We start from the raw sequence: 15,274 nt of genomic DNA on the forward strand, positions 1-15,274 counted from the left end.
TCCTCTGATCCATATGTGCATGCATGTCAATGCATGTATACACACGAACACACAGAATAAATAAAGGCACATACAAAGACATTTTTTAAGGAATGAAAGAAAGAAATTGTAACGGAAGCTGGGTGAAAGATGCTACACAGCTGACCGCCTCAAAATGTGCAAGAGACAAGGAAGGAGGAGTGGTACCTACCAACTTGGGGGAAAACCTGCAGAAAAAGACAGTCAAAGAACCTTTTCTGGCCTAGTTTAGCCCACAGCAGACGTTTAGCTTGCAGGACTGTATGGTAGTACATCAGTGTTGTAGGCCACAGAGTTTGTAGCGATGTGTCAGAGCAGCAGTATAAGCTAACATGTCGAGCTGGGAAGCAGCTCAGGCAGTACAGTGCTTGTGTGAAGTCCTGGGTTTTATCCCCCGCAGTGTGCAAAAATTGGCATGTGTCTGTAATCAAAGCATTTATGAGGTAGAAGCAGAAGGTCAGAAAATTCAAGGTCATCCTAGCTACACAGAGAGTGGAGGCTAGTCTGGGTTACAAGGTAGGGGGAGTAAATTCTGTTTTATAGACATCTTTTATTAGTATTGTTGTAGAAACTTTTCCCTTCCTTTTTTAATGTAATCTTTCTATGTATGCCAGGCTAGCCTCCTACTAATTATAGATATGTATTCCAAACCTGGCTTCATTTTGCTTTAAAGGCTTCAAGATGTTTGACTTTTTTTCAAGAAGTCATGGAAAGAAGAGAAGTGACAACTAAGGAAAGCGTGCGATCCAAAGCTCACGTACTTAGGGAAGGGCGTGACTTAACTACTCCATTAACACCTCTCAATCATGCACTAACACAGTAAAAACACGTAGGCCAATGACAACAATAATGTTGTTTCTCTGGTGTTTCTATGACTGCTTCTCCATTTACAAAGCATTTAAACTGGTGAAGCTAGGCCAACTGTGGGCTCCTCAAAGATGGCTCTCCCTGGGTGAGGGTCCAGTTTCTGTGCTACATGGGGACAGGAGCCTGGTGCCCTGTTGCTCTCTTCCACTGGCCTGAATTGTCTTAACTAACCCTGATAAACAGCACTTATTTGGAAGTTAGAAACTGTGGGGTTGACTTACCTTCAAGGCCTTTCCACAGATTAGCAGACCCTCCATAAGACAAGCAACCAAGACTAATTGTTCTAGCTGTTAAGTTCTGTGAGTCAAAGCCCAAGGCTAGACTCAATGGATACCACTCTGCAAGCTATTTATCTCCTTCACAGCAGAAAGATGCAACCCTCGGATGCTGCATTTAAACTAAGAGCAAACTTTGGTTCTTACCAAAGTGACACCACGTTTAGATTCCACGGCTACACTACAGCTCCCTGTGAGGAGGAAACTGGCTGTGTTTAAAGATGCCACTTTAATATCAGGATCTGGTAATGTCCAAAAAGAATATGGTCTAGTCTAGAGTCATAATCATTGCTTAGGAGAGTGAGGGGGGCGGGGGAGTGCTATAAGCCATCTTGGTGGTATATGCCTATAATCCCATAAATTGGAAGGCTAAGACAGGAGGATTGCCTTGAGTTTGAGGTCAGCTGCAGTAACAATGCAAGATCCCGTTTTTAAAAAGAAGAGCTATGAACCATCTGTATTTCCGTTATATTAGAATCCAAAATCCAAAGTCCAAAGACTCTGTCTGAAAGCTACCTTTTTTTTTTCTTTTTTCACAGCAAAAATCCAATATGACCTCGATTCAGCCAACCATAAAATCCGACCTGAACCAATGAGGGGCTGTTATTTTGTCTATAGCAAATACTTGCCCTACCGCTCTTGGAGCAGAACTATCAATATGATCACAAGCTGGCAGAGATCCCAGGGAAGGTACTACATAATACAGTTTATACACCGTCTTCAGGAGAGAAAAATCTCAGTTCCAAAACATCTCTCAATATTTCCAAATAAGGGACTTGGAACCTATATTCTTTTTAAAAAAATCACTATAATTTTTAGTACACGTCTCTCAGATTTTAACTTCTTCACTCTGCTTCTTCAACGTGCTTGGGTTTTATTTAGGGTAGGGAAGGTAGATAGATCAAGTCTTACATGTTGCCCTGGCTAGCCTCAAACTATTGGGCTGAAGTGATCCCCCTGAAGTGGTCCACTGTATTATCTTATATTTTTCTAATATGATAGCACTCCATAGAGAAGACAGCATCCTCAAGACAAAAGGAAGCTAACTTTTGCTCTCTCTCCTTCTCCCCATCATCTTCTCCCCCTGCTTTCTTTTTTTAGCCCTAGCTGGCTTAGAATTGGCTATGTAACTAGGATATTCTCACATTTGAAGAAGCAATTCTCATCTCTGCCCGGAGAGTATTGAGAACACAAGAATGTGCCACCATACCATGCTACTTCTCTCCACACTGGTTTAAGATAGGTATCTGGGTGTGTGGAAACAGGGATATAATTTAGAAGTTGAACACTTGTCTAACAAGTCCAAGGCCATGGGCTCAAGTCTCAAGCCCTGCATAGGGTATTTTGATTAAAATAATGACAACTATTTTTTACAAAAGTAATGATAATTAGCGATTAAAACTAACCAGGACCAGTGAGATGGGAGGGGTGAGAGGGGGAGAGGGACCGCCACCAAAGCTGACCACCTCAGTTTAATCCCTGGAACCCACAGGGCAAAAACAGAAAACTGGCTCCCAAAAGTTGTCCTCTGATGTCTATACGCTCACCATGTCATGAACACACTCATACACATAGACATAAAATACATATACACACAAAGAAATAACATACATAATTTTTAAAAAATGACTACATATTACGATAAGAAGTAAACTGTGCATAGTGTACACTCCTTTAATCTCAGCAAATGGAAGGTGGAGACAGGTAGATCAAAGGTCAAGACCAGCCTCAGCTATAGCAAGTCACAGGCTACCCTAGGCTACACCTGACTCTTGACCTTGTTTCAAAAAAATTAAAACCAGAAACAGGAAAGCGGAACAACTGAGCAAACTGTATCATGAGCTCTGAAAGGAATTTACAGATTAACTAATGGCACTAGTAACTTGGACACAAAACTACTAGATTTTCAAGTAGCCATCCACAACTTCTTTCTTTTTGTCTCCACAGGTGAGGTGGAATTAGGAGACAGAATTTCACGCTGTAGCCCATGCTGCTTTGAACTCTGCAATTCTCCTGTCTTAACCTTGTAAATCCCAAGGTTAAGTTATCCCAAGGTTGAGTCATAATTTGTTATAATGAAATAAGCCATAGTTCACACTGTGGATATAGTGATTTAAGAGCACCTGGTATTTTACACAGGTAAAATACTTAATAATCATTTGCTTTTAAAGTCTTGGTTACTGTGTTTACATGTGAGTTAAGGCGCTCTTGGACTCTGTTTGACTACAAATATTCTAGATATCAACAACTTCTTTCCGGATAGCATGCCACTGACACCTTTACCAGGCATGCAAGGCTAAGGACTAGAGCAGACATGCTAACCAACTGGAACTGCGTAAGCCACTTCAAATCCCAGACCCTCCTCAAGACACTCTTTAAGTCCCCAGAGTAGGGGAACTCAGGCAGTTAAACACAAATGAATTCATGCCTGGGTAGAAAGCTACTTATTACTTCTAACTTTGTACTTAGAGGATAATGCCCTTACTAAGTCTTGACTCATTAAGCTCCTGAAGGTCAGGAAGCATGACGTTTTTACACTTTGTATGCACACTAACCACTACAAACAAGCTGATTACATTTAAGGGAGAACGGAAGCCACGGCACTTGATCTGAAGGTTGCCCCAATACTCAGTTTATAGTTTGCTTGTTTTTTTTGTTTTGTTTGCTAACTTTTTAAACATTTATTTAGAGAGAGCGAGATGTTCGTGTGTGTGTGTGTGTGTGTGTGTGTGTGTGTGTGTGTAGAATAGTGCATGAAGATCAGAGGACAAGTAGTTTTGAAAGACAGTTCTCCTTCCACTGAATTAAGGTAGTCAGGCTTTGTACCTTTACTCTTTGAGCCTATCCCTACACCTTTGAGCCTATCCCCACACCTAACCCTTCTTCCAATGGCTTGCTGCTTTTAACCTAGACCTACCAGAACTGAGCACATTTCTGATTGTGAGAGTCCTCTAAGAAGGGTATGTGTCATTGCACAAGAAATGCCCAGTAACGCACATATGGTTCCTTTTTATACCTACTGTGCAGCTTTAAAAATTGAGTTTTCCAAAATCAGTAAAATTCTCATGAAAGATTTTATAATATTGCCATGGCATAGAGGCATGAGTTATTACAGTATCTTGGGATTTTGATATTTAACTGTTAGAATTACAATATCTCAGGATAATGCGTTTACTAACTAATAACTAACATAACCAACTCAAATAAAGTGCTCATTACTTCATGACCATATAAAATCTTGGTAAAGTCAGTCTTTATCTAAATTCCCTTCAGAGCATTATGAATGAATTTGCTCCCTGCACTTTAAGATTTCAAGATGGTGCCAGGCAGTGGTGGTGCATGCCTTTAATCCCAGCACTTGGGAGGCAGAGGCAGGCGGATTTCTGAGTTCGAGGCCAGCCTGGTCTACAGAGTGAGTTCCAGGACAGTCAGGGCTACACAGAGAAACCCTGTCTCAAAAAAAAAAAAAAAGATTTCAAGATGGTTTTATGCTCAGCTCTCCCAAGAATCCCTACCATTCCAACTCCTCTGCAGCCTTTAAACAGGACTCACTCCTCATCCCAGGACACAGTGTTTCCTCTCCGCAGAACTGTTCTGCAGAGAGGAGCTGCCAGGCACATTGCTGTCTCTCGGCAGGAGACAAGAGCTGTTTCAGACTCTACTACTTTAAAGCTACAAAGCAAAACAATCTATACAGGGAAAGAGCCCTGGTTATAAATAAAATAACCTTAAGTGTAGTTCCCCCAAACCATCTTAGTCATTTATAAAAATAAGGTATCAAACCTATGTCCTTACCACCTGGTTTTTAAGAGCTAATGAAATATTTCAAATTTGCTTCACTCCTCCACCAAGGGTGGCCTCGAACATGCAGTCGTGTTTAAGCCTCCCAGGAGCTGGGTTAGAGGTATACAGCACTACCCAATACGGTCCTTTTCAGTAAAGTTCTACATGGAGCTGAAGGCAGTGACCCACCATGTCTATAAATAAACTCTTACGGTTAGGTATATGCACAGCACCTAGCTCTTCACTCCTGCTCACTCATTAGCTAAATACACGTACGTGAACAATGCTACTGTTTGTAGTTGAACAGCAATGTATCTTACAGTACATAAAGACCCTCTGGCACTTGCTTCTTTCACTAAAAATAATGTCCTTTCAGTAAGTACAGACCTAATTGATGTACTAGGGGATAAGTACAGTCAACTGCATGAACACCTGGTTTACCTACTTCCCTGCTGGTGTGCAGCTGAACTGTTCTACTTCACTGCTGTGTTAAACAGTTCTAGCGTCACTCTTGCTACGTTTGTTCAGAAGGCTGCCCAAAATGTAAGTTGAAACTTGGCTCAAATATATTTAGATGGTCGAAAAACTATCACTGGAGTTAGCACTAGCCAGATGCCATCATCTGGTCAGAGCTACCAACAAAATCGTAACACAGGGGTCATGTAAGCAAGAAACTGGGGAAGGTTTCCAGAAGGAAAGTATTTCTAAATACTTGATAATTAAGAGAAAGATCAGTCAGTCAATTTGTGGACTTAGAGAGACAAAAGCTAAACTCTGGGTATAACTCACTGGCAGCGAAATGAACTGCCCAAAATCCCATCTTTTACTTGTGAGAACTGAAAGGGAAAAAAAAAAAAAAACCAACCTGTATATCTTCTTCAAAGTTAAAAGAGTTATATAATCACTAAAAAATTTATCAATAACTTAACTGATTTAATTATTATTTTTAGCCAGGCATGGTGCCACGTCCTTACAGTCCCAGAACACGGAAGGCTGGGGCAAGAAGATTATCAGTCTAGGTCAGCCTAAACTTCCTATCAAAAAAGAAAGCAAAATCAAACAAAGGGCATAAGCTAAACACACCATCATCCTACGTCCCAAAGACTCGGGGTCCAGACAGGAACTGAGTACATCACCAAAAAGAACAACCTCATGCTTTGTTGGGATTCACCAAGATTCTCTTAAGGACTGACATAAAAGCTGCCAGTTTTTATTACTTTTAAAAAAAATTGGTCATTAATGGTAAACAGACCTAAAAAAAATCTCCCTAAAAAAGAAACACCAGGCTAGGGAGACTGTTCACTGGGTAAAGTACCAGCTGTACAAGTACGACGGTCTCAGCGCAGATCCCCAACACCATGTGGAAGCCAGCTCAGCAATATGTCTAAAACCCAGCTCTGAGGGGGAATGGGTCGGAGGGAACGGGGACAGTATGCCATGAAGACAAAAGGATCTGTAATAGTGAGCTCCAGATTCAGAGAGACCCTATCATATGGATGGATGGATGGATGGATGGATGGTGTAAAGCAAACAGATGGAAGACACAAGATGATGACCTTTAGCCCCCCCCCCACACACACACACACACAAGCTAGGTATGGTGCATATATCTATGATCCCAAAAGTTGGGAAGTAGAGGCAGGAGGATCAAGAATTCGAAGTCATGGGGCTATATAGCAAGACTGTCTTTTAAAAAAAAAATTCCTACCAAGAACAATCTGCCTTTACTATAGTTGGAATCTGAGGTAACTGTAATTCTATAGAAGCTCTGAAAGGAGCTAAGTGGTCTGGAAGTCTGTGGGAGGACTGTAACAGGGTTCAGATGTGCCATTAGAGCAGGCCTCCTGTGCCATCTCAGCCACCACCTACTTTCCTCCCTGCCTGTTCACCTCACACTTGCCAAGGCTCATATTAACACTGAGGTACATTTTGGGATTAGGTATAACAATCTGAATATTTTATTGTTTATACAGTTTGATGTCTCAGGTACTGACTTATCTCCCAATTCCTACTGAAAATGGTCCTCCGTGTTCTGAGCTCCAAGATTCCTTGAATTCCTGAGATCATGAAGGTAGAGACCATCCATCCTTGGTGAACAGGATCAACTGATCAGCACCAGGAAGCCCTAGAAAATAGGACTTCCAGAGGTGAGAATGCAGTTCAGCACACGATGCAAGGAGAGAAGCTCTGGCAGGTTGTCCTCTGAACTCCACTCCCTTTGGCAAACACAAGCACACACCATAAATAAATGTAATTTTTAAAAATGTTTAAAGCATGGTCTAGACATCCTTGTGCCTGCAAAAGGGATTCTTTTGACTTTTTTATATTACCAAACTGCTAATCGCTTTATAGTCTCATTTATCAAAGGAAAGTTCTTTAAATAAAGTAAATATACGGAAATTCACTTACTTAATTTAAAAAACTTTCTTGGAAGTTGAGATAGTGTCTTTTGTAGCCCCAGACTAGCCTCAAAGGGCTATATACCCAAGGATGACCTTGAACTCTTGACCTTCTTGCCTCTATACTGGGATAACAGGCATGCCTGGGTTACTATTTAAAACCCTTTGTAACTTCAAAGGCCACCAAGGTTTTTCATATAAGACATTTAAACACAATCCTCTTAAGAAATCTTTGTTTTTGACATGGGGGTCTTTGACAGGATACACACATACACACACGACACTTAAACACAACCCTTCTTTACTCTGTAACTCAACTCAGGCTGGCCTAGAACTCTGTTGCCCTAGCTGCTTTCCCACTTGAAATCTCCTGATTAGGTCTCTGGAGTCCTGGGATTGTAAGCAGACATCACTGTGTTCCCAGCTTGAAAAGCTGTTTTCTTTCTTGGGGGTGGGGAGAGGGCAACATGTCTCACAATGTAGTTCTAGCCATCCTCCAACCCACTGACCCACTGTGTAGATAAACCAGGCTGCCCTGCAAGTTATTATGTAGACCAGGATGTACTAAAACTGACTATATATAGACCAGGCTACACTGCAACTGTAGATCAGGCTGGCCTTGAACTTGATAAGGTATCTCTCTCAATACCTGTGTCTGATTCTCCACTAAAATCCTTTCTTGAAGGCAGGTAATGGTGGGGCACGCCTTTAATCCCAGCACTCAGGAGGTAGAGACAGGCAGATCTCTGAGTTCCAGGGCAGCACTGAGCAATTTCCAGGACAGCGGGGGATTACACAGAGAACCCCTGTCTCAAAAAAGCAGGGTGTGGTGGCTCATGCCTGCAATTCAGTTCTGGGAGGCTGAGGCCATCTTAAACTACAGAGTGAGTTCCAGACTAGGCTGGGTAACAGACTGAGACTTTTTTTTTGTGGGAGGTGCCAGCCCTGGGCAAGAGGATCTAGGCGGTATAAGAAAGGCAGCAGAGGGTGAGCCTAAAGGCAAGTCAGTAAGCAGCTGTCCTCCATGGCTTCTGGCTCTGAACTCTTGGTCCTTTTGCCTCTGGAGTGTTGGGATTACAGGCCTACACCTGCCCATGCCACCAGCGTGGGCCAGGCTCCTGACTGCATTCCTGCCCTGACTTCCCTCAAGTTATGGGGCGATATGAATCACATAAACCTTCTTCTCCCCAAACTGCATTTGGTTATGGTACTTATCACAGTAAGAGAGAGCAGACCAGGGCAGACCCTGTCACAAAAGAAAAAGAAAACTTCCTTCTCTCCAACATCGCCTCTGCTTCATTAAAAGAAATAAGAACTGTAGAAAGCTCTTAGGGCTGGTGACGTTCTTCAGAAATACTGTTAGAAGGAACGTGGCATGGATGGATGTAGGCCTGTAACCGCAACACTCTAGATGGAGGCAATAGAACCAAGAGTTCAAGGCCAGCCCTGACTCCTCCACTGTATAGCATGTTTTAAAGGAGCCTTGGCTACATAAGACCTCAGACTTAGCAACAGTTACTACTTGTTTTAGACTCAACTAATCACACAAAAACTAAAATCAGAACTCCAGCAATATTCTCATTAGTCTCTTCACTTAAAGGAGTAAAGACAGTCCAACTGCCCAAGGTAAGGGTATGTCGGGTGGGACACACCTGTAATCCCAGCAGTCCAGAAGCTGAAGCAGGAGAATTGAGAATTCAACATGGCCCAAACTACAAATCAAGACCTTATCTCAAAAATAAATAAATGGCCAGGCAGTGGTGGCACACGCCTTTAATCCCAGCACTTGGGAGGCACAGGCAGGTGGATTTCTGAGTTTGAGGCCAGCCTGGTCTACAGAGTGAGTTCCAGGACATACAGGGCTACACAGAAAAACCCTGTCTTGAAAAACCAAAATAAATAAATAAATAAATAAATGTAGTTTTGAACATTATTTAATTTTTATTTTTATTCCCAAATTACTTGTCTAGTACTACTATAGACTACTATGTTTTTTTTAAAAGATATTACATTTATTTATTAGTGTGTGTGTGTGTGTGTGTGTGCCTCTGGAGGTCAGTTCAGTCCTTTTATCATGGATTTCAGGAATTGAGCTAAAGTCATCAGGCTTGGTGATAAGTACCTTTACCTACTGGGCCACCTCACTGGCCCATGCTGACAATTTTTAATATTATAAAACAGCTTTGAATCTTTTTTATTTAACTATGAATTCTAAATCTGCCACTATTAGCCATAATTTATTAATAAATTTTAATTAGGTATAGATTATATCAGCATATTTTCCAAATTAAAATGCCTTTATGAAATACCAATGTTACCAGAGATCAGCTTGAAATCACTTTTTCTTCTAAATACAAATTTTAAAATTATTTCTGAAATGAACTATAGTTGTTCTATCAGAGACTGACAATAGAGAAGCCTGTGTCCACTGTACAGTCCTACTACCTACTGCTGACTGCGGACAGAGAAGCTTGTGTTCATCAGGGTGCTCACTGCCACCTTCCTACTGTCACTCTCCCACTGCTCATGCTAGTGCTTCAATCTGTGTAGTAACCTTTTCTCTTTGACAGGGTTTCTCTGAGTAGCCCTGGCTGTCCTGGAACTCACTCTGTAGACCAGGCTGGCCTAGAACTCAGAAATCCGACCTTTTCTTGATAAACCCAACTCTGATTCATTCAAAGTATCTTTCCTACTTTAAAAAACAAAAGGTCACCATAGCCTGGTTCATGATATGCTAAAAGAGAGTAGTAACTAAAGAGTTAACATATATCGGTCATTTCTCAGAGTCCAGGCATAGTAATAAATGCTACATAAACCATACTGTAGACCAGAAAGCCCAGTGTAGAGATTAGGAAACTGAGGCAAAGAGGCTCAAAGAAAGACGTGTTCAAGGTATTTCTAGATCCAAAGCCTAGGACTCTTATCACTGTGCCTCTATTACTAAACAGAAGAATAAAATATTACAATTTACTCTTTGTATGGCAATGCCCACTTGTAATCCCAATACTTGGGATGCTAAGGCAGGAAGAGCTCCACAAGTTCTAGGCCAGACTGGGCTACACAGTGAGCTGATAAATCAAGAATATAAAATAAACAGCAGATTTTTCACTGAGCTCATTACCTAACACATTGTGATAGCTATTCCTGGTTGTCAACTAGACTACATGTACAACGAACTGCAATCCAGATACGGATTGAGGCTAGAATACAAAGGCTTCTGACCCAGATCTTGACATGGGATGACACAGATCTTGAAGCATAGTGGCCATGAACAGCTTAGGGCCAGGCTTTTAATCCCAGGAGACTAAGGCAAGCAGATCTCTGAGTTCAAGGCTAGCCTGTGGCAAAGCACAAGTTCCAAATCCAGGTGTGGTGGTACACACCTTTAATTTGGGTCACACCTTCTGCTAGAGGCCTGCATAAGGGCATTGGAAGAAGGAAGGCTCTTTCTCCTTTGCCTGCTCAAACTCACTTGCCAGCACATCTGTTGGAACCTACTTCTTCAAGATTCCAGCTTATCCAGAAGACCGGCTGAAATAACTACCCTTGTAGGACTGAGCAACTATTAGATTTTTGGGCTTCCCATTCACAGCTGCCCATTGTTGGGTTAGTTGAACTGCAAACTGTATATCATTATGATAAATTCCCTTAATATATAGAGACATTCCATAAGTTCTGTGACTCTAAAGAACCTGCCGTGGTCCGAGCTGTGCAGCATGTGTATGATAAAAACAAAAAAAGTATGACCTACAGCTTTGTTGCATTTTTGTACCTGCTCCAAATAAACTTAAATCACACAAGTTTACCCTTGACAGCCATTTAAAGAACAAATATAAGAGCAACAAAATAAGAACCTTAATTTGGGTACAGCAGTCAGTTAACCTATAAGAGAGTGCTGTTCTTGACCACCCCAATTCAACCAGTGTATTTTCCTCTTTGGTAACCACAGAAGGACTAAACAGTAGCTTGCTTATACAAAACAATTGCTTGTCTGCAAACAGCCCTGTTGCCTGGAGGACCGACGTCAATGTGAGAACCATTTCCTCAAGATCGCTCCTGTGTTCTTTCCTGTCTTCAAGATGCTTATTCTCTCCTTTGATGGATCACTTGATACATGAAGGGATTTGGTCAAACTACCATTGACTAATACTAAAGTCCTTTTCATTTTCCGCAAATGCTGTTTCAAACCACTAACCCTTTCTGCCCCCCCTTCACTTTTCACCGCGATTTGCATCCTGGGGCAAACCCACCTAGGACACTCAGCACGGTTCACTGTCTTGCCAGCTGGGCGCCCAGTGTTGGCATTCAAAGAGTCCTCTGAGTGAATGGGCGGAAAGCAGCGTGGGTGGAGGCGGGAAGAGGGAACCCGAAGGAATGCTACACAGCTCGGACCACGGCAGTGGCGCCCGGACCCGGAGGGTGGGACCCGGGCCGAACCACCACGTCCAGAGCTCTTCCACAGGTAGGGGCCGTCCCCGGAGGCCAGCCCAGCGCGCTCCCGCACCTCGGCCGACCCGCTTTCGAACCCAAGGACCGCCCTGACCCGCGCGGGCTCACCTGACGCTCCCGCAGCTCCGAGCTCTTCGCCCGGCGCGAGCCCGACTGCACCGCGGGTACGCGAGATCAGCTGATTCACGGGGGCGGGGCCTCCAGGTAGGGGCGGGGCCTCAGGCGTTTGGCTGGAGAGGCGGGACCACAGAATGGGTGGGGCTAGGCAAGAGGCAGTGACGGCGTCCGACGGGGATCAAGATTGCTCGGAACGCATCAGCAACTGCAGAGAAGCCCTTTAGTCAGGGCAGAACCAATCGTCCTAGGGCGCACTTTAGAAGCAACCGAAGGCTTAGTGAACGGACCTAGCTCCATAAGTGTTTCCATGGTAACGATAGGCCGCGCTTGAGGATGGAGGCTACTGCAAGTTTTGTTTCTTCCTCAAACTGTGAGAGATGAAGAGAAAATCTTAGAACGTGACTGCACACATCTGTAATCCCAACGTTTGTGAGATGAAGGCAGTAGAATCAGGAATTCGAGGCCAGACTTGAGACCCAGTCTCAAGAAAAATAACAAAAGTGAAAATACGAGCTATCTTTAAGCTGCATTTTCATGGATTGTTCCCTAACGAGATAGCTCCCTTCCTCCACCACACCATGACGTCATCTGTTCTCGAGTGTGCGTTTGCCGCGCGTCCACCCCAAACGGTAGAGTAACTGAGGTACGAAGAAATTATTTCCCCAGCGATCCTCAATATACAACGTTAAACTTGTTTTGCTTGCTTCACAGTCTCACAACAATCCATACTTGTCACTGTCGCAGTCTTCCCACTGCACCCCGAAGTCCTCTCTTGAACATTTTCTGTAACAGCTGCTCTTGGAACACAATCAAGAGAAATCTGCTGCTACAGAGTGTGCATCGTTGAACCTATAGGGTTACATTTACTCCACTGAAGATAGATAGGCCGGGCAGTGGTGGCGCACACCTTTAACCCCAGCACTTGGGAGGCAGAGGCAGGCAGATTTCTGAGTTCGAGGCCAGCCTGGTCTACAGAGTGAGTTCCAGGACAGCCAGGGCTACACAGAGAAACCCTGTCTCGAAAAACCAAAAAAAGAAGAAGAAGAAGATAGATAGATAGATTCCCCGGATCTAATGCTCCTGCGTACAACACCCCAACTGGCTCCTCCAACTCAGAGGCCCTCACCAGATACTTATCAACTTCAGTACCAGACCATAAAAATGTACAGCCTTGAGAATGGCACCACCAAATGGTACAAACCAGAGACGTCCTGCAGTTAATGGAGCCTGGGCTCTTGCCGCCCTAACAAGCTACCTGTCCTCCATAACACAAAAAAAGACAACAGTGAAAGAGATGTAATCAATGAGGCTGTCCTATGTAGAAGAATAAAGAGGCCTGTCTTAGTAACCCGCCACGTCTGTCGTTGGGGTCATGACATGAGGTTTAAATAGAAGGCTCAAGTTGTGATCCTGCCCACGGTAAACATCTTGATTGGTCCTGCAAAGGGAACTGATAAGTTGTCAGAAATAGCAAACAAGCTCTCCTGCTGGTTTACACCAGGCACCCCAATCTTTCCCTTCCCCAGCGGGACTCTTGAGGAAATTCTAATTCTTTGGGACCCATTATCCTGTTAGTCCAATAGTCAAAAGGAGGGGCACATATGCCTCTCCTTGGAATAACTTCCCTCTTCTCAGGATGGTCACACTGCTTCAACTGAGACATCCGTGTGGCCAAACTTTATTACAGAGCCTAAACCAGTCATTTGTACACTAATACAGTATCTCCTAGTTCTCTCCCCCAGTAACCCCACCCTCATGTGCTTTTAATTCCTTACTGAGCGATATCCTGCCCACCTCCTTTGATAAAAATGAAAAATAAATGTCTTCATCTACAGTTCTGAGGAAAGTGAGACTCCCAGAGGTAAACCACCTTCATTTCCCCTAGTTGCTACCAAAATATCCACCTGCAACCAAAGTCTTCCTTTTCCTGTCCTGGAAAGAAACGTTTTGTCCTCTAGAAATAATTCTGTCCCCTGAATGAAGGCATCATCCTTTTAATCCACTTAGAGACTCACCCACTTTTTTTAAAAACCAATTCAACTCCTCATTCTTTCTCCTCAATAAAATAAGTCTATGTCATTTCATTTTTAGTTTTTTTTCTTCTACCTTACCTCCTGAGCAACCTAACATTCTACCTCTATTTTTATTTTGCTTTGTTTTGTTGTTTTTCAAGACAGGGTTTCTCTGTGTAGCTAGATGCTTAGTTATTTATTTTACCAATTATGTATCACCCATGTGGCCTTTCAGAAAATATATAGAGTGATGAATATCAATTTATCCTAAAGTGTATGTTTTAGCCCTGAAAGAATAGGTTTAAGAATGGCCCCCAAAACAACCAGACTGTTGACATTTCTCTTGGTTGCCCACTCACACTAACAAGATGGTAAGACACTATGGTTGAAGACACTATACACTTTCATCACAAGAAATGAAGAAATCACTGTGGAATTCATCCCTAGCAGCTAGTTCTCAATGTGTCAGGACAGTCAATATTTTATTTATCTTATTTATGTGCAGGCAACTTCAGGAGAAAAAATATCAATTGTCTTACTCATCACTGGACTGTGCATGCTATAATACAGACTTGCCAGGCAAGAAATGCCCCTGGTGTGGTAGTGGCATTACTGTTTAGGGTATTACCAACTGTTTTCTGGTTTGAGTTGAGACCTGTTCAATGGAAGGAATTCATTCCTCATACTATTAAGCCTATGGCTGCAAAGGTCCTAAGCCCTAAGGGAGTCTCTCTGGGGAAGGAAAAGATTGTGGCTCCGGGTGCAAACCAGCGGGAGAGCTTGTTTATCTCATTGCCAAAAACCTACTCTCTAAGTATTTGTGTTTATACCCCTAGATTAGTGGGTCTCTTAGATAAGAGAAGCTTCTCTTTGCAATGAGGAGCAGTTGTCCAAATGCTGAGAATAAGTGACTATTGAATGCTCATCCTAAATGAGATGTGTATGTCTCCATCTGCCCCACAAGATGCAGAAGAAGAGGCAAAAAGAATAAGAGAGCCTGAGGATGGGGAAGAGTGCTGCGAAAGGCTGGCTGCATTCATGAGCTCAGAGACTATGGTGATCACAAGATCACCATACCTGCACAAGATCAAATCAGAATCTCAGCACAGACTGTGGAGGAACACATAAGGCACCTCCCCTAGCCTAAGATCGATTGAAGCTGATGGCTGCTGAGGGAGAGTTATTTTTCTTTTGGGACATAGCCACTGGTAGGTAGCCCATTCTCTGGTAGGTAGTGAAAGGCCCCATGCCCATGCCCATAAGAGCAGCAGTGCTAGTTGGACTCAGCTGGAGAGATAGATAGATAGATAGATAGATAGATAGATAGATAGATAGATAGATAGATAGATAGATA

The 15,274-nt window shown here is 43.0% G+C and overlaps 1 protein-coding gene across 3 annotated transcripts in view; it reads right to left on the bottom strand.

Moving 5' to 3' along the window:
* Window positions 1-11,976, bottom strand: part of Als2 (alsin Rho guanine nucleotide exchange factor ALS2) — a 70,889-nt gene extending 58,913 nt beyond the window's left edge. The window contains exon 1 of one of the 3 annotated variants that reach the window (XM_028765598.1): window positions 11,900-11,976. The gene's annotated coding sequence lies outside the window, so the exon portion shown is untranslated. Of the gene's footprint in view, window positions 1-6,937; window positions 7,027-11,899 lie in introns of those variants that run through there. The other 2 variants (XM_028765600.1, XM_028765599.1) reach the window with 2 other exon arrangements.
* Window positions 11,977-15,274: the final 3,298 nt, after the last annotated feature.

Source organism: Grammomys surdaster, unplaced genomic scaffold (genome assembly GCF_004785775.1).
Source record: "Grammomys surdaster isolate TR1022 unplaced genomic scaffold, NIH_TR_1.0 165, whole genome shotgun sequence".
Classification (NCBI taxonomy): domain Eukaryota; kingdom Metazoa; phylum Chordata; class Mammalia; order Rodentia; family Muridae; genus Grammomys; species Grammomys surdaster.